General features: G+C 42.8%; 1 pseudogene; it reads right to left on the bottom strand.

Moving 5' to 3' along the window:
- Positions 1–9143: 9143 nt before the first annotated feature.
- Positions 9144–9502, bottom strand: LOC121158413 (annotated as a pseudogene).
- Positions 9503–18541: the final 9039 nt, after the last annotated feature.

The following is an 18541-nucleotide window of genomic DNA, read 5'->3' as shown; positions in this document are numbered from 1 at the left end:
TTGTCATGTTTTTGGGGAATAGCACCATGATCCTTTGAGGCAGATAGAGATCTTGATGTTATAACCAATTTGTCAAATAGGAATTAGGGTTCAAGAAAAGTTCAATGACATTACAGTTCAGTTAAGAGAACCCTTACAGACCCCGAGACTGTCTGTCTCTCAGTCTGTGACTCTTTCTGCTCTCTTGGGGCAGCATGTGTGTGTGTGATGGGGCGTGAGTAAGTGTGTGTGTGTGTGTGTGTGTGTGTGCAGAAAGGCAACTATTTTTTAAAATAATAAACTTTCAAAATTCTTGGTTTGGAAAATGGAAAAGTGCTTGCTGAACATGTGGTACTTAAGCAAAATGTGAAAAAGCAGCACTCTGAAAGCTGGCAGAAAAATATCCCATCATATTGAAGCAACCACTGCACAAGTAACACCAGGGACTTGTTTTTCTTTAAGAACTCATGGCCTATGACATGAGCTGGTCACATGGGAAAAGGTCTACAGTGGCTGGCACTGTGTTGAAAATGTCTTTTCTCATTGTTAGGCGCATCTGAGCAGTCTCTATATCTGAAATAGGCTCAAGAAAACCCAAAGTGTCACATCTCTTTTGCTGAGCCAATGAGTATTTTGCCAATACTCATGCATAGTTAGTGGCCTGGCCAATGGCTCCCATGGGAAGGAAACTGCTGGTGCTGCTTCCTTTCCTTGGGGTGGTGGTTGTCATTCATGACCTTCCAAACGCACACCAGAGAGGTTGGGTGGAACAATTATTTTGTGTAAGTGTTGGTGTGTGTGTTCCTCAACCAGAGAGAAGTCAATGAGTAATATGCTTGACTGCCCTATAGGAATGATTCCACATTGTTTTAAGTATTTGAAAGATGTTTGATGACTTTTGTAGATTATTGTGGGAATGGAAACTGCTGTGGCATAGCTCTTAGGAAATTTTATATTGTTGCTTTTAGAGATATAGTGCTTTTTGGAACAACCTTTGAAATGCATTAGATGTGGGGCTTTTATGTTGCTTCAACTAGCTAAATCACCACTTCCAAGCACTGAACATCCATATGGTTGTTAGTTCATGTCCTGGCTGCTCCACTTCTGATCCAGCTCCCTGCCTGTGGCCTGGGAAAGCAGTGGAGGACAGCCCAAAGACTTGGGCCCTTGCACCCATGTGGGAGACCAGGAAGAAGCTCTTAACTCCCAGCTTCGAATCAGCTCAGCTCTGATGCCTGAGGTGTTTTTTCAAATAATTATTCTGCAAGGATAGACTTTTAAAAGCAATCAGGTGCTTTTTGTATCAGTTCTAGTGATCTTATTCTAATCAACATTTTGCTAATTAACTTTAAATATGTTGTATCTTTAATGGATACATAGTTGGAGAGATTTAAAGGGTTCAGTTGGTATAATTTCCGTACATATACACAATATGCAAAGATCAGAATTTTTGTAATCAGCATAACCAGGATCTCAGACATTGACTCTTTCTATTAGTAATATTTAAGATCCACAGTGCTAGCTATTTTTACATATGCAATTGTTGTCGATCACAGTTATTTACAGCGCTATGGGAACCGGGAATTACTCCTCCTGCCTTCTCTGTAGCCTGGTGCGTGTTAATCATCCTCTCCTCTTGCCTGCCTCTCCACCCACTCCTCAAGCTCTGATAACCACTGTTGCAGCGCCCTTTTCTGAGATCAGCTTTCTAGATCTGACATATGTGAGAACATCTGATATTTACCTTATTTCACTTAGCACACTGTCCTCTGTGTTCACCCATGCTATTGCAAATGACAGGATTTCATTTTTTTTAAATGACTGAATACGATTCTACTATGTGAATCGGCCACAAAAAAAATGCGATTGTTTTAAGACGGTAATTATGTATCAGATGCAAACCTACTGTCAGGGGAATGTATTTGATAGCTGAGCATCAGGTCTTTTACCAGCAGAGCTTTGTAGGAAGCAACCTTCATTGACTATGCTACCCTACTGAATCCTGACTTCGTGTCACCTTGAATGTCAAGTTTTCAAGGAGCAAAGTAAATTACGGAATTTACTTCTCTGGTCTTCATTTTCAGGAAGCTAGTTGACTTTTCAATATTATTTTTATACACTAAGGCTATACAGGGAAAACTTTAAAAATATCCAAACTCATGTCTTGCTATGCTTTGCTCCTCATATGAGTTTCACGAATGCCGGTTTTAGCGTTAGTGCCCTATGGACAACTCTAATTCTATGCCTTTGAGCACATTATTCTTACACTTGTGTTTTCGCTGGTAGAAGCCCACTTATATCTTGACGATCTGCTTAAGATCTCAATTTTTTCATCCAATTCCCCAGAGTATTTCCTTTGAATTCCTAGGTAGTTGCCTCCTAAATCACTATTTTGGCATTCAGCAGTCAACCATTCATTGACAAAGTGTTTAGGACACAAAGATAAAATAGGAATAGCTCTACCAAGGTGCTTGTAAGAGCGGCTGATGTTGTATGGACCATATTACCAAATAAAAATATCTTTCCTGGGAATGGACCATTGCATGAGTGACAATAAACCAATAAATACAAAAGCACTCTGAGAGCACAAACTTGCTACCTGGTTCCTGAATGCATAGTAGTTTCTTTCTGTATGTTGAGGAAAGGGGAAATTGACTCGTGGAGAAAGTGGCCTTTGGTTGTAGTGAAACAGGGGAATCCTGCCAAGTGAAGGGTATACTTAGACGAGCATTCCGGCAAAGGAACTTAGCCTTGACGAGTGGGTCTCTAGCAATGTGATCTTTAAACCCAACACACTCTCAAAATACACTGAGCCTCCCTCCATAAGCCTCTGCTTTTGCAGATTGTCAATACAATGTAGCAATAGATTTTAGACTGAAAAATTGAGAAACTAAAATCTTTATCCAGTTTAAAAACAAGCTCATTACATACAAACATTACTAAGATATTTTTAATGAAAAAATGTTTGAAACCCGAAACAATCAGTGAAGAGCAGTGTGTCTTTTTTGGTTTTACCCATCCCTTTCAACTCTGGCTGAATGGAAAGCTAGATTCCTCCTCTACTTCTGTACTGGATGTCACAAATCCAGTAGTGTCCCTTCTGGGGATCACCACAGTTGCTGGTGGAAATGAGCATGAATCACGCAAAGGACAACTAAGCATTGTTATGGAAATTGTTTTTCTAAACTCTACAGGAGTTTCAAGGTCTCCCTCCATTGCAGGTGTTGTCTCTGGAGCAAAGTTTGTGAATCACCGTTTTCTGTTATTCATAGCCATCTCTTCCTATGAGTATTTTGTATTCTCTCTTATTACACTGTAAGTTTTTTGAGGACCAAGATTGTGATTGGTAAAATAAAATGAAGGATGCTGGTATTGGTATGTTCTTACATTTGAAATCATACAGAAGAGATGGTATTGGTGAGCTGAGCTGTGGTCTGCAATGCTGACATCCCGGATTGGAGCATCCGTTCACGTCCCCATTGCCCTACTTCTGAGCCAGTTCTCTAACGTGTCCAGGAAGGCAGCAGATGATGGCTCAAGAACTTGTGCTCCTGCCATCCATGTGGGGAGATCAAAATGGAGTTTCTGGCTGCCTGGTCTCATCCCAGCATCTGCAACCAGTGTCTCAAAGAATCTCTCTCTCTTTGCCTCCCTCCCTCTCCCTATTTCCCTCTCTCTCTTTCCCTTTCTTTCGCTCTTCATCCCTCCTTCCTTCCCCTTTTCTCTTACTCTGCCTTTAACATAACTAAATCTTTTTTAAAAAGTACATATTTATGTAGTTTTAAAAGTACATACTCTATATACATACAAACTTGTATAAATGTATCATGAGTGATTTAAGGAGTAAAAGTTCAAGTAATGTTGCTGTTAAGTGATAGGGCTGTTAATGATTTGCTTAAAAGGTGCTAATAAAGCTAATTACTCCCGCAAAAGAAACTAGTCAGAAAAGGAAATCCATGTGCACAGACATGATGGCCAACTGCCAGTTTCACTTTTGCCAATTTGAAATTCTTCTGACATTTGGTACCACTTCATCATGTCCCTTTCCTGCCTGGTGACAAATAGCAGGTGTGGCCCAATTTGCACGTGAATTCAATAATTAACTACCTGGAAGCCCTGCTCTGGAAATGTGTCACAGAGAGTTCATTTTTCTTTAGCAATGTCTTGAGAGAATTGCATCAGGAAGAATGAAATCTTTTGGCATGGCAATCTGAGAGTCCAAAAGCAGGCTTTCCCCCCCCCCCCCGCTCCCCTATTTTTGGCTTGTGTGGTTTTTATTTTGCAGATGGAAACAACAGGTTTATGATTTGGTGTGCTTTCACACTAGAAAGTGCTCAGATGTTGTTCAGAAAGCAGCCCTCTACCTCACAGAGAGGATGCTGAGCTAGGACGCTTAAATGCTGGGCTTTTCTCTCTGTGTCTCTGAGCTGAAGATCTGCTGTGCGCCAGCCCAGGGGATGGTGGACACACACTTTCAGGTTTTTGGCAACTCAGGCTTTGTTCTCCTTAGACGTGGCACTGTGTCTTGTCTTAACATCTGGTTTTGGCACCAAATGAGTAAAAACGGACCCTTTGGTTGTGTTCTTAAAGGGGCCACTTGCTTATAAGTGGGACTGTGGGCCACATGTCCAAATGACAGCTGATCTGATTTGTAAACCCTGAAGACTTGGGCTGCAGCCTGAATCCCTGAAATCACAATGGGAGCTGGGACATGGTGGGATCGTTACAGAGGAAATTTTTACACAGACACACACACACACACACAAACATACACACATAGGAGGGACCAGGTTCTCGAATCCTTATCATCCACTTCCTCTAACAACTAAATGGAGCTCCCCACTGATACCCCCATGTAAGGTCTTGGACCTCTCACAGGCCCTTGTTGATTTTGGTGGGGGGGGGGGGAGACAGCATAATGCCCATCTAGGCAAGTCACCGCACTCCTGCAGCTTTGTGGAGGAGAGGTAATTCTACGACATGCCACTTCCTGCTTGTCTGCACACTGCCCACCACAGCACACGTCTGGCCTGCTGTGAGCAAAAGTTTCACTACTGAAATCAGTGGGTGACCTTTCTTGGTTTTCATACACCCCAAGGAAAGGACAGTTTGCTGTACCGAGTTAGGTTTGCAATGAAGTTGAGAACTTCAACAAGACAAGGGCCAGCCTTGTTCTGGAAGCCAGGACAGGGAGCAGTCCTCAGTGTTGGTCTGGATGTTCTAGGCCTTTCCCTTGCTCCCTTCAGGCTGAGGTGGTTATTCTGTGTTTTCAATAGCCTTGGTTCTCCTCTAACAGATTGCCCTTTATACCCCAGTGCAGCATGTGTGCCTGGACAGCGTTTTCACTTGACTTCTACTCCAGAGGTACTGTGGGACAGCAAGAGGGAGATTCTAAATGCAGTGGCCCAAGCATTGGTCCTTCTCAAGGGAGTGGAACCCAAGGCTCCAGGGTTATTCCAGCTGTATGCTGCCTGTTCTTTCCAGAACAACCCAGCGTGCCATTGAGTGGAGGCTTAACCACATGTGGAGAAACCTAAAGGGGTAATAGGAAGGTTTGATGTCAAGCAAGACTTCAGTTAATACTGAGGACAACAGAGGGTCCCAGTACTGGGGCAGTTGCTCAGGGTGCAGGCTGACAGATCTCCCCTCCCATCCCATGCTGGGATCCTCCTGGACCTTAACTTCCCTGGCTGCAATGCCCATGGCAGTCAGAGCAGGTAATGGGATCCAGCTGCCCAAGGCTGCCCCTGCCTTTGAATCAAATCATCCCAGCGAGGAAACAGTGCTCAAACTCCCCTTGTCCAGTGACTCTATCCTTTGGGAAATTCAATCTGCTGATTCTAATGGGAGAATCATGAAATGAAGTATTGACATAGTAAATTCATTTTAGGATGTAGTAATTTTAACAGCAGAAAATGGATTTCTGTACACCTGCTTTCAAAATAGAAAAAAAATGGAGTCCACATTTGGGCATGGCAGTTTTGACACTGCTTGGCTGTTTTAGACAAGCCAAGGATCTCTGTTTTAGGTGAAGTCATCCCCAGTTTGCCTCCAGAAATGCAGCTTTGGGTCCTGTATCCAGCCTATTATACATTTGACTGGAATGAAAGTGTTCTGACTCAAGTAGAACTTATTATTATAAAAACAAACATGTGAATAAAGTAAAAGTCCTACTTCCTAAATAAAAACTAAGAAAATTACTGTATTTTCCATGATTATTTATTTAATACCTTTACCAAAAATTGTTTCTGTAAAAATTTACTGTTAAAAAGATACATGTAGAGTTTCTCATTTATCAATTTCTGTAATGACACTGTGGATAGGTAGTTTTCTTTGGTTTTAGAAGTTATCCACATGGAAACAATGCCCATATGTATATTCTAAACATTCATTTTGAAACTCCAATACAGTGTCATAATTTTTGTACTAAAACATCATTAAATGTTAAGTCGACCTCATTAAGTATACATACAAGAATGCTGTGTCGGATGCCTGCATCTCATATCAGCATGCCTGGGTTCGAGTCCTGGAAGATGGTCTGTGTCAACGTTATTGGAAACAAGAGGCAGAAAGGTGAGCAGCAGTGTCAATCAAGAAACCAGTAAGGATTTTTAGGAGCTGATTGTGCAAGGAATGAACATGACCCTCAGCCTGTCACAGGGGAGGCAGGCTTGAGAAGACATCATCTAATCCTATCCTTGAAGAAGACAAAATGGCAATGAGGGAACAGCGAGAGCCAAGAAGGAAGTTCCTTATGCTCAACAGTTGCAACTAAGTTCCCCTCCAGAGAATTAAGCAGGTTTCCAGTGGCAGAGGAAAGGAGAACCTGGCCATTTGTGAAAGGCAGCAAGGCTGAGCAGCAGCTCACAAAAAACATGTCGACACAGATATCATTAAGAGATAAAGATAGCAGAGTCCTCTATCAGAATCATGAATTTACTAGAAGCCTCCCACAGGATGATACCTGCAGATAAAGGGAGTGACCCTGGGTCAACAGGTGGTGCTGGTTTGGTGGAACAGGGATGCCCAGCACCCACCCTAGGTCTGGGGCTGAGCTCAGCATCAACATTTCAGAGCTATGAGACATGGACCAATGCTTACAACAATGCAGCTTCCTCATCAACAACATGGTGGTAACAGTCACTTCTCTCTGGCTACTTGGGAAACTTGAGCTCATATATGTAAAGGACCTGTCTTGCAGTGTGATCTTTTTGTTTTGAAGGGAGTGATCACTGTGGAACCACCTGATGGATGAATATCCCTATAGGGAAGGAATCAACATAGCTGAAGGTAAATCTGTCTATAGCTCTGAGGTAGGGATCTGGGAGTGGGTGGTTAAAATGAAGCACTTTTATTCTATGGTGGTATTCAGGAGCTGACTGGATAATACAGAATGTAGCCTGCTTAGATCTCTTAGTTACTGCATATGGCCTTACCATTAACCTCAAGGAAAGTGGAAAGACATGTGATTTTCAGACCCTTAAAGGCAGGTTGGGAAGAATTGGCTATAGAGAGGCAAGGATGCTGGATACAGATTTACTGTAAATCTTCACTAGCAATCGAGAGTCCACCAAAGCCAAAGAAGACTTCAAACAAGGGGAGAAATGGATGTTGAAGGGAAGAATGCAGGTAGAAAACCAGTGTGCATGTGAGAATGGGACAGAAGAACATGTGGAAAAGGGAGCGATAAGTAACTGCTAATTTTTCATAGTTAAAGAGTTCTAAATGCCTACATAGACATTTGGCACAATGTCTTAATGCCCACAGTTCATATCAGAAGTGCCTAGACAGATGTCTGCCATGGTGTCTAATGCCCACACTTCATATCAGAGTGCCTGGATTCAAGCCCCGCCTTCACTCCTGCTTCTAGTTTCCTGCTAATGTGTATCTTTGGAGGCAGCAGGTGATGGCTCAAGCGTTTGGGTCTCTACCACCCACAAGGGAGACCCATATTGAGTTCTCTGCTCTGCTCCTGCACATCTGGGGAGTATACCAATGACTGTGAGAGGTTTCTCTCCATCTCTCTAATGCAATAGATGAATATAAATAAATAAAAGGTCATTTATGGTCTCAGGGAGTGAAGGTTGAAGACAGAGTTCTGTGGGCATTCCTTGCTACCTGTCTCCAGAAGTGTGCAGATGGGAGACCAAGAACCCACACAGGCTTAGCCTCTGGAGGCTGCCCCTCAACATGTGCAACAACAGTTGCAAGACTCAAAGGACACATACTTTGTGCCCTAACTTTCCCCCTCACCTTGCCCTCAGTGTAGTGGTATGGCCTACTCTGGGTCCTTGCACTCCCTGGACCTCATCCTCTCACTGTGCAGTGGCAGAGTTGAACCAGCCCATCCAGCTAATCTATACCTTTATCCAAAGCCACATCCATTTGAACAACATAGAAATCTCCAGTGACTCTTGCTTCCCTGGCTGTCTTTTTGGAAGCCCTAGTCCTGCTAGAGAACCAAGAACTTGCTCACCACTCAGATCCTATCTATGGCTCATGTTCAGTGGTTCTATCAAGCAGGATGGACAAAACCCAGTTCCCAAGGTAACTTAAAGAGAAGACGGTGTGAAAACGAAAGTAGAGGGTTCAGCATGGGTCCTGATGTTGGATGATCTGACTAGTGGCAGAAGGTTGAGTCAGGAACCAGTCCATCTCCGGTTGGCTCTGTCCTGATTTGGAGGAGTGGGGCTTGGAAAGCGTGGGCTGAGAGGTGCCCTGGATGTGCTCCCTCAGCGAGAGTCTGGAAAGCTCTGAGCTCTTCTCCAGTGCTCATGATTGTTTCTTGACCATTTGAGTGGGCCGCCCTGGACAATCTATGACCAGCATCTCAGCCACTTCCTTTTCTAACTTCCTCCACATACCCCCGCTCATTTCCCCCTTCATACTATTCTGCATGTGCAACTCAATAAATTCTGAAATGAGTGTTAAAAGAGGTAGTGCTGCCTAATGGTTAAAACTCAGAATGAGGTAAAACAGATCGTGGAGTCTCGCTGACTCAGCTCCCAAGTTGTGTGTCCTTGGCAGGTGATCTGTCCTCTCTGTGCTTCATTTCCTCATCTCCATAGCATTGCAAAGAATAAAGGAATCAACAAGTATGGAACACAAGAGTATTGGCACAGAATTAATAAATTCACCACAAGTATTTTCTAATTTTGAAGATTTCAAATGTATTTTATTTCTTCAATAATACAGTATTTTAACTGTTATAGTGCTTTTTCTTCGCATAATTTATGAGTTGGTTTGAATCAATACAGTATTACACCAGCTGGGATGATTACTGATCTCTCCACTCCTTTGGGGTGACTCTGCCAACAGCGGACAGGTTCCATTCTATTCCAATCTGTGTTGCTGTCTATGTCCATACAGCAATACAGAATGTGGCTCCACCAGCCAATACAATATTACCATATTTGTCATGAAAACCGGGTGTATGTTTCTAGTGGCTCGGCCTTGGCATTGCTTGCTGGATGCTTGGAACTTGCAGACGACTTAGTGCATTTCTGGCCAAAGGAAACATCATGAAACAGAAATACAACTGCCGCAAACTCAGCTGCTATTTTGTTGCAAGTTTGCTCCCGGTATCCTTGCAGAGAGCCTGAAGAACAAAATGGCTTTAGTTTTTTAATATCTCCCCTCTCCCCATAGATTTCCTTTGTTTTGTTTATCTATTTACATACTTGCTTACTTATCTGAGGGGCAGAAAACCAGAGGGTTTTTTTTTTATTATTTATTTTTATTGGAAAGGCAGATATACAGAGAGGAGGAGAGGAAAAGAGGAGGAGAGAGAGAGGAAGATCTTCTGTCTGATGGTTCACTCCCCAAGTGAGCACAGCGGCTGGTGCTGAGCCAGTCTGAAGCCAGGAGCCAGGAGCTCTTCTGGGTCTCCCACGCTGATGCAGGGTCCCAAGGCTTTTGGCCATCTTCAACTGCTTTCCCAGGCCACAAGCAGGGAGCTGGATGGGAAGCAGGGTTGCTGGGATTAGAACCGGTACCCATATGGGATTCTGGCGCATGCACAGCGAGGACTTTAACCACTATGCTATCATGCCGGGCCCAAAAACCAGAGTTTTAATTCATACCCCAGATACCTGCAATGGCCAGGGTTAGTTCAGGCCACAGTTGGAAGAGGGGAATTCAATCCAAATCTCTCATGTGAATGGCAAGAATCCAATTTGTTGAGGAGCCATCACTGTTGCCTCCCAGGGTCTCCGAAGCTGGAGCCAGGACTTGGAAGTGTCTTAACCAAGAGGCCAAACACCTGGTGTCCTTGTCTTGATATTCTTGTTTGCATACTCCAAAGCAGCTGTATACTCAACAAAGAGTTTCCATGTTTCTTCTTAGTCCCCAGTTTGGGCATCATTTTCTACTCAACTCTGGATAATTTCATCACTTGTAACTAACTAAATATATTTTTTAATTCTTAAAAATATTTTTTTGAAAGGGAGAGTTATGTGGAAATAGAGAAAGAATTCTTTCAACCACTTGTTCACTCCTCAAATGGCCCCAGATGGCCCCAGTAGCCAGGGCTGAGCCAAGCCAGGAGCCAGGGTTTCATCTGGATCTCCCATGTGGATGACAGGCACCTAAGCTTTTGCTGCTTCCTGAGGAGCTTTAACAGGGAGCTGGATCAGAAGTGAAACAGCCAGAGCTACACCTAGACTCTCCATGTAGGATGCTGGTGTTGGAGGCAGCAGCCTCATCTAGCCCTGAGCTTATTCTCTTTGAAAGAGGTACTAGTGCTCCTAGTGGAAACGGAATGCGAGAAGACTGGAGGAGGGGAATCTCCTCTTTTCCCAGATCTCTGTCTGTGTTTAACCTTATCTTCCCTTCTTGGGAGACATTTGAGCCCTATAATCTTCCCTTTGAACAAGTTCAGGTTTCAGTTTAACAGCATCTTGTCAGGTTTAGATTTTGTATTATTAATCTATTAAAATCTGAAGATGTGTGACTGTGAGATGAACATTGTCATCGCTCCAAGCAGAAGGAGAAACTCCAGCTGAGGAAACTGTTACGTGAGGTCAGACATCCTTGTCTATAAAGGGTTGAAAGATTGGGAGGGCAAATGCTTGGAGAGTTAAAATGTCCACTTCTGTACTCCTAGGGCTTTGTCTGAGAAGTAGTATTCTGGATTGGAGAGGGGCGGAAACATTATTTTAATTATAATTTGTGTGTGTGTGTGTGTGTGTGTGTGCATTTATGTTCATGATTTATTTGAAAGGGTTACAGAGAGGGGAGATCTTCTATTTGCTGATTTACTGCCCAAATGACATGACACACAGAGCTGGGTCATCCTTGAGCTTCTTCTGGATCTCCTAAATGGGTGCAGAGATACAAGGACTTGGGCCATGTTCTGCTCCTTTCTCAGCCACATTAATAGGGAGCTTTATGGGAAGTAGCGCAGCCAGGGCTCAAATTATTGCTTATGTGGCATGCTGGTCCCTGAAGTAGTAGCTTTATCTGGTATAGCACAATGCTATCCCCAATTAAAATTGTATTTTATACAGTATCGGCTAGCAAGGGAGGTATTTATTGGGGGAAACAGAGAATTAGAAGATTTAAGTCACATCTAGGGATTTTTTTCCCCCTTGTCAAACAGCAAACACTATCTGACTGGGTTTTTATATACATCTTTATGGAGTCAGACCAAAAGTCCCTGAACCGGGGGAAAGTCACCTAACCATGTCCTATGACAGGAAAAATGAAAGACTTCTTGTTGTGTGAGCTACTTTCTTTTAGGCTCCGTATCCGTCTCAATCAATTATTTCATGTATTCATCATTTATGAGCTGGAGACAGTCACAGCACCTTGTTTACAGGAAGTTCTTTCAGCAATGGGCTTTTTTAGCTTACCTGCCAGCAAATCGCATCACTCAGAACCCCGCCTATGATGATGTGCTTTCATTCTTACCTGACAATGTGAGGACAGTGGGCCAAGGCCCTTGGAGGACAATAGAAGCTGCTTGAGGATTTCTAGAAGCTCCAAAATAGAGAGGGCACATGACCTAAGCATTACCTAGCACAGCAGGCCAGTTTTTCTGGCAACTGCGTGCCCTGTGGTTAGCACAAGCATACTGTTAACCCTCTGTTATGTATTTACCTGTCAGGCTGTCTACTGGATTGGGAGTTCATAGAAACCTCAGGTCTTATCTTTCATAGCCCCTGTGGCTGAATATATTTTTGAAGTGTACTGAAGGTTTGTTACTCTTTCTTTTCCTACCACATTGTGCCAAAGAACCTTATGTTTTTGGTAGACCTATTTGTTGAACTGAGAAATATCTTTGAATCCTGTGTACCAAAAAGGCAAAAAAAAAAAAAAAGTGCAGGCACACCTTGATGACATAGAAATGACTAGTCTCCCCACCAGGGGCGGGTGTAGGTGGGGAGAACGCAGTGTAGAGTCATGAGGTGAGGGAGCACGCCCCCCTCTCCCACCCTAATCTTGGGAGGGTTTACAGAGATTCCCTGTGGTCCCTGCTTATGTAATTTCCTCTCTTACTTTTCATGAACCCAGACAGTTGTCAGTTGTCTGGCACCATCTCGCCTGTTACACAACCAAACCGTATTTGATTGCAAGCTTTTTATTTTCACTAGCAAATAGGTCTTGGCTTCCATACCTTAAGGGGCGTGGGAGTAGAAGCCTGGTGGAAGGGCTTTGGCTGTATGTGTAGGGACAAATTGTTATCAAGTGCCTGGATGGGAATTCCACCATCCAGACAAACACATGGTGGGAGGTGGTAGTCCTGTCCTGGGCCAGCAAATGTGCTGGATTCTGAGCCAGAGAGAGGTCTGACTTTTGTGCCTCACCAGCTGTCAGTTTGGCCCACCATACCTCATTGTTCTTGGGAGTACGCTGGGCTATTAAACACAAGCTGTGGCTCCCTCATCAGAAAGAATAGTTCATATGAATCAATTAATTCCACCACTTTAGCCCACAGGGAGAAGGCTGGGTGGGACGCCACAGTTTCACAGTGGAGCCTCAGCGTCTTCGACAACAAAGAATGGATTTAAGGATGACCACGGGAGGACAATACTTCCTTTGTTGTGGAAAACCTTCTTTAATTTTTCTCCTGCTTGTGGCTGCTGCAAGGGCTGTTTGCTCATGCAAGTGTTTATAGCATGCCTTTGCACTTTGTCAAGGGAAACTGGCCTTCCATCCTGCCATTTTGCAATAGGACTTCTGACTGTATCTCGTGGAGCCTAATAATAGCATTGTGACAACCACCTGTCCTTATTATGGTCATTTCCTCATAGGTCTCACTCCAATGCTATCCTTCCTGGTGTAATAGCCACAGATACGCATAGACACACCCCTTCCTAAGTACATGGAAATGTGTCATTAAAAAAAAAAAAACCAAAACAACTTGCTTCTGTGTAAAAACCCCGTGACCGACACTCCACAAAGTATAATGTTGACAAACCTGTTGTTCGTCTTCCCTAACCGTGGGTCTGCTGGCTTGCGACTACCTGAATCACCAGGCAATCTTAACGAAAGTAGTTTTTGTTATTGTCAAGCCATGTGTATGTGAAATGTGCAGTGAGTTTGTGTTTGCATCACAACAACCACCTTCAGCTGCAAGGGCTGTAATTCCGGCACCCAGTCTGATAGGTAATCTGTACCTGTCTCTTTCAGGTGCGATACCTGCTTACACTTCTGATACCTGACTTGTGTCATACATTCTATTCTGAATAATAGAAATGAAGGTGGGGAAAGTCCCTAGGAATACAATAGCAGGGTGCTGCATTCCTTAACCTTCTCGTGATCTCTTTTGGTTTGACTGGTTCATCAATGGCATGGGGGTTGATAATATCTTACCCAGCTTAAGACAGCTTGCTTGGTTGATGGTATTTTAAAGTTTCTTAAGATGTCATTCTTATATCTGTAGTGGATTATTTTGAGTCTGAGTCTCCGAACTAACAAAGATGAGTGGGCCTTCCGCTTGACACCAAGATTGGGTACTGCTGGACATAGCCAGCATCCACCTTGACTAACTTCTGATCCTGCTTCTGCTCAATGACAGGTCAGGTGACGTTTGGTTATTAAGTATCACAATAAAGGTATCATCAGATGAGCTACCTTGTCAACAATGTATTCAAAATCTTAACTAGTGGTTTAAGTTAGATGGGCACCACCAACTCTGAAGGGTCTTGCTCATAATCCGGGTTGTTTGTACATCTCAATCGAAGTGGCAGACATCCTCTTTATGCCAGATTCCAATATACCAGAACAGATTTTTTAAAAAGAGCATATAGTTTCCTATTCTTATGCCCTGCTAGGGTTAAATGATTGAATGTAACTTGCTTTCAGCCCAACTGGGTAAGTGGTTTGAAGAGATTCTGGAGATGAAACTTTGAAAATAACAACAACCGAAAGAAATTATCGTCAGGGATGTATTTTAATGTTCATCTGCAAGCGGTTACTACACAAAGTATGTCATTAATAAAAGGAATTACCCAACGGTCTTCTTTGCTAGATGTGCTGTGTTTCCTGCATGTACATCTGTTTTTATCAGAGCTTGGCATCATTCTTAAAACATCTGTGTCCCAATAAAGGGGGTTGGAGTAAAACAGAATTCTACATGAAGTGCAACAACTTTCTCCCCTCTTTAATGTTCTCTTCCCCCATCCCACTAGCTCCCTAACTGGGGAAGGGGAAGTGGAATTCCAAACCCCCATATACCAGGCTTTCTACCCTAGAATGTCCCCGCTACACATAATTTTTTTTCCCTTGGGCTGTGTCTTCTGTGTCTGTTAAAGTTAAGTTTATGTTTTACTTCTTCTACCTTTGAGTTTTCCCCAACTTTTTAAAAAATTCAATTCAAGTCTCTCTTACACACATTCTCACACTTTATATATTTAACAAAAACTTACAGTGCCTAATATGTTCAGATATTTTGAGTATCTTATTATTAGCCCAATAAATCCTCATAATCCTTTGTGGTAGAAACTATTATCCCCACTTTACACATGAGGACACAGAGTAGCTGGAAGTTTAAATAGATTGTCCAAAGTCAAGGACCGTAAACCCAGAACCTATTAGAAACACAGGCATGAGTTATACCCTGATCTATTCTATGCTAGCGTGGCTGGATACAATTTCTTTGCACAAATTTTCTTTAAAATCTAATTTTAAATACTAATTTTCTTTAAAATCATCAAAGATACTAAATATTGCTTGATCATTCCTATTACTATAGTCTGATAACATGGAGTAAGTTGCCTATAGCACTGATTTTGTCTTTCTCACTGATTTGTCCCTGATTTGTCTTTATGGATATTAAACTAGGTAATTGTGTTAATAATTGTGTAGCCCAGGGGTGGGGTGATAGGTCAGTTACATGAGGCTGTTTTCCATGTTTCAGGGCCAGACCCCACCCTTCTGGGTAGGGGAAGGTGAATATGTCCACTCTTTCCTTCTAAGAGTTTCAAATTGAGATAAGAGATGAAATCAAGGGGGAAAATGCCCTGGTTTGGGATGGAGGTGTGGACACTTTCTCTTCTTGAGCTGGGAACTATTTCATCTAGACTGCATGATAGAAGGCTGGGAGTGGCTCAGATTGTGGAGGGGAGCTCTTCCTGGTTGTGTGGTGGGCATTTGAAACAAAGCAAGGAGGCAGATACTGAGGGAGTAGGGGGCAGATGTTGCTTGTGGAGCAGCTCAGTCGGCTTTGGCCTCCATGCTTGGGAAGACTGTGCAAAGGATCGAGGAGTCTGCTCTCCCCAGTGTGAGGGCGTTTCCACCTGAAAGGCTCAGGACACCAGCACTGCGGCTCAACAAGTAGCTGCTGCTTGGGATGCCTGTGTCCCCTATCTAGAGTACCTGGTTTCCACACTCACTTCTTTTTTGAGCCAGTTTCCAGCTGCTACCCTCGTCAGGACACCCATGGTAGCAACATGGATGGAGTTTACGACTCCTGCTCCAGATATTATGGGCATTATAGAATGAACTGGCAGGCCAAAGATCTCTCTTTCTGAATAAAAATTAATGTTTCAGGGCCTAGCACATTGGTTCAGTGGCTAAATCCTCACCTTGCATGTGCCAGGATCCCATATGGGCACCAGTTCATGTCCAAGTTGGTCCACTTCCCATCCATCTTCCTGCCTGTGACCTACAAAAGCAGTGGAGGATGATCCAGAGCCTTGGGACCTTGCACCCGCATGGGAGATGAGGAAGAAGCTCCTGGCTTCTAACCAGTTCAGCTCTGGCTATTGTGGCCATGTGGGGGAATAAACCAATTGATGGAACATATTTCTCTCTGTATCTTCCTCTCTCTCTATAAATCTGCTTTTCCAGTAAATAACTTGTTAGAAAAAAACAAATATTTCAAATCAGCAAGTGCTTAAATGGACAAAGACCCTAAACTTTCTTTAACATGGTCCTTCTGAGTGTTCTGGGTTGGCTCTTTAGGGATCTGGTTTCCTTCAGGAGGTATTCCACCATAAGCCCATAGGGTAATGGTTCCCCAAATGCTTGCCTCCAGGGTCAGAGCTAGTTTTATAACAATGTTAAGATACTTTTATTCTCCCATTAGTGTACAATAGAGCTTCCCAGAGGCTGATAGGTAGTTTTGTAACAGATTGAATGCAGAAGCGAATGAGATACTGCTGTCTTCTATTAACCCAGACTTGAAAGAGATTTATGAAATGTGAAGTAATGCTCAAGTGTGCACCAAATTTATTTCTTGAAATGTTAATATTATGTGAAATAGTAAATACAGTGTCAAAGGTGTTATTAGTATAAATATTTAATGGTTAATAAATATGTTTAAATTCTTAGTTTAAATATTTAATATAGTAAATCTCACTTGATATAACTCATGCAGACAGAAAAATTGGCATCACTGGTACTTTGTAAGGGTAGAAAGAGGCCTTACACCCAGAACTTTCCATACTGCTGTGTAAGGACACTGCTGTCCCAATGGACCAGTGTGGTTCACTGCTGTGACCGGGTTCAAGCTGGCAAGAAGGGGTTGTTTTCTGTTCATGCCTCATTTCTTAGGACTTCTTGAGCTCCCTAATATCATGGTGGCTGGGTTGCCCATACAAAATCCCTACAGTGCAACACAAGCAGGACAAGGCCCATGTGTAGGTGCATGTTGATTCTCTGCTACTCATAGGACCAAGCTGGCTCCGAGTGGGAGGAGAACTCACGAAGCATGATTGCAGAGAGGTGTGGCTCATTGGGTGCCACCAAGCAATCATCTGCCTCAAGTGGATTTAGAGAACTGTAATTTTGTTTTTATAAGAGGCTGTTTTGTTTTGAGTTACATGAATCATAAATCATATGTAATAACCATATTCCATCTTTTCCTCATGAAAAGTTGGCCATATTGGTTGCATAAAAGAAATTTTCACTGCCAATTCATTCATACAAAACCATATTAAATAATAGAAATTAAATTATTTACTGAGAACTGGGTGTTTGGCAGTTTAGATGCTTGCAAGCCAGTGCAGGGTGCCTGGCTCTGGCTATACTACTAATTCCAGCTGCCCTGGAATTCCAGACCCTGCAATGTGGAAGGTGATGGCTCCAGTGTGTGGGGCCCTTCCACCCATGGGAAGCAATCTGGATTGAGTGTCCATCTTCAGCATGGCCTATCTCAGCTGCCAGTGGATGGGGGCTCTTCCTGTCTGAATCTCTTATAGAGTGTGTGTGTCCAAGTAATGAAATACAAAAAACTTTAGGTGCAAGCATTTTGCACCTAATGGTTAAGGCACTGTTTGGGACACCTACATTCTTACCAGAGTGTCTGGGTCCAACTGCTGGTTCCACTTGCAACTCCAGCTTCACGACAGTGTACACCCTAGGAGGCAGCACGACACAGTACTTGGGCCCCTGCCAACCACTGATTGAATTGTAGCCTGACCCAACCCCAGATGTTGTTGGCCCTTGGACAGTGGAAAAGTATATGAGCAATTCTCTCTCTCTCTGCCTTTCAGATAAACAAATAATATCTATTTTTTTTAAATTGTCACAGGAAATCATGCACAGAAAATTGTGCTTTCCTAAGACAAATCAGGAGGTCTGTCTGCCTGTTTAGATCATAGAAGGAACTTCGATACTTTTGTCCAACATTTAGGGTTACAATAAGATGATATCAAACTTTAAAGACAGATCTAATATAAATACACACAAAATAGAGACTAGAAAGACTTGCTAGGAAGAGAAGCTATCAACCCAACGGATGATGGGTAACTGATGGCTAGAGTTCAGCTCCTGAATCCCACTGTGGGGACTAAGACACTTGCCGTATATAGTTTAGACAACTTAGCCCATGGGTTCTGTGCAGTAAGTGGAAAATACATGTTATTATGAGAACATAAGCTATAACCTACTTAACAGTGTGAGAGAAAATATGGTAATAAAAATGATTTGTAGTTTGATTCTAGTGGAAATAAAAGATGAAAAAGTTGTTATTGAAGTGATGCATTTTATACATTTTTTTCACCCTTTTCATGTTGTTATATTTTAATATGCAGATATAATGTGATACATCAACTTACACATTGAAGGACCTTGGGTTAATTCCACATTTCTTTTTGGAGATTATGAATAAAATTAG

Source organism: Ochotona curzoniae, unplaced genomic scaffold, assembly GCF_017591425.1.
Source record: "Ochotona curzoniae isolate NIBS_2020 unplaced genomic scaffold, NIBS_Ocur_1.0 contig_3819, whole genome shotgun sequence".
Taxonomy (NCBI): Eukaryota; Metazoa; Chordata; class Mammalia; order Lagomorpha; family Ochotonidae; genus Ochotona; species Ochotona curzoniae.
Note: the sequence above shows the minus strand (reverse complement) of the source record. Positions and strands in the feature narration are given on the sequence as shown.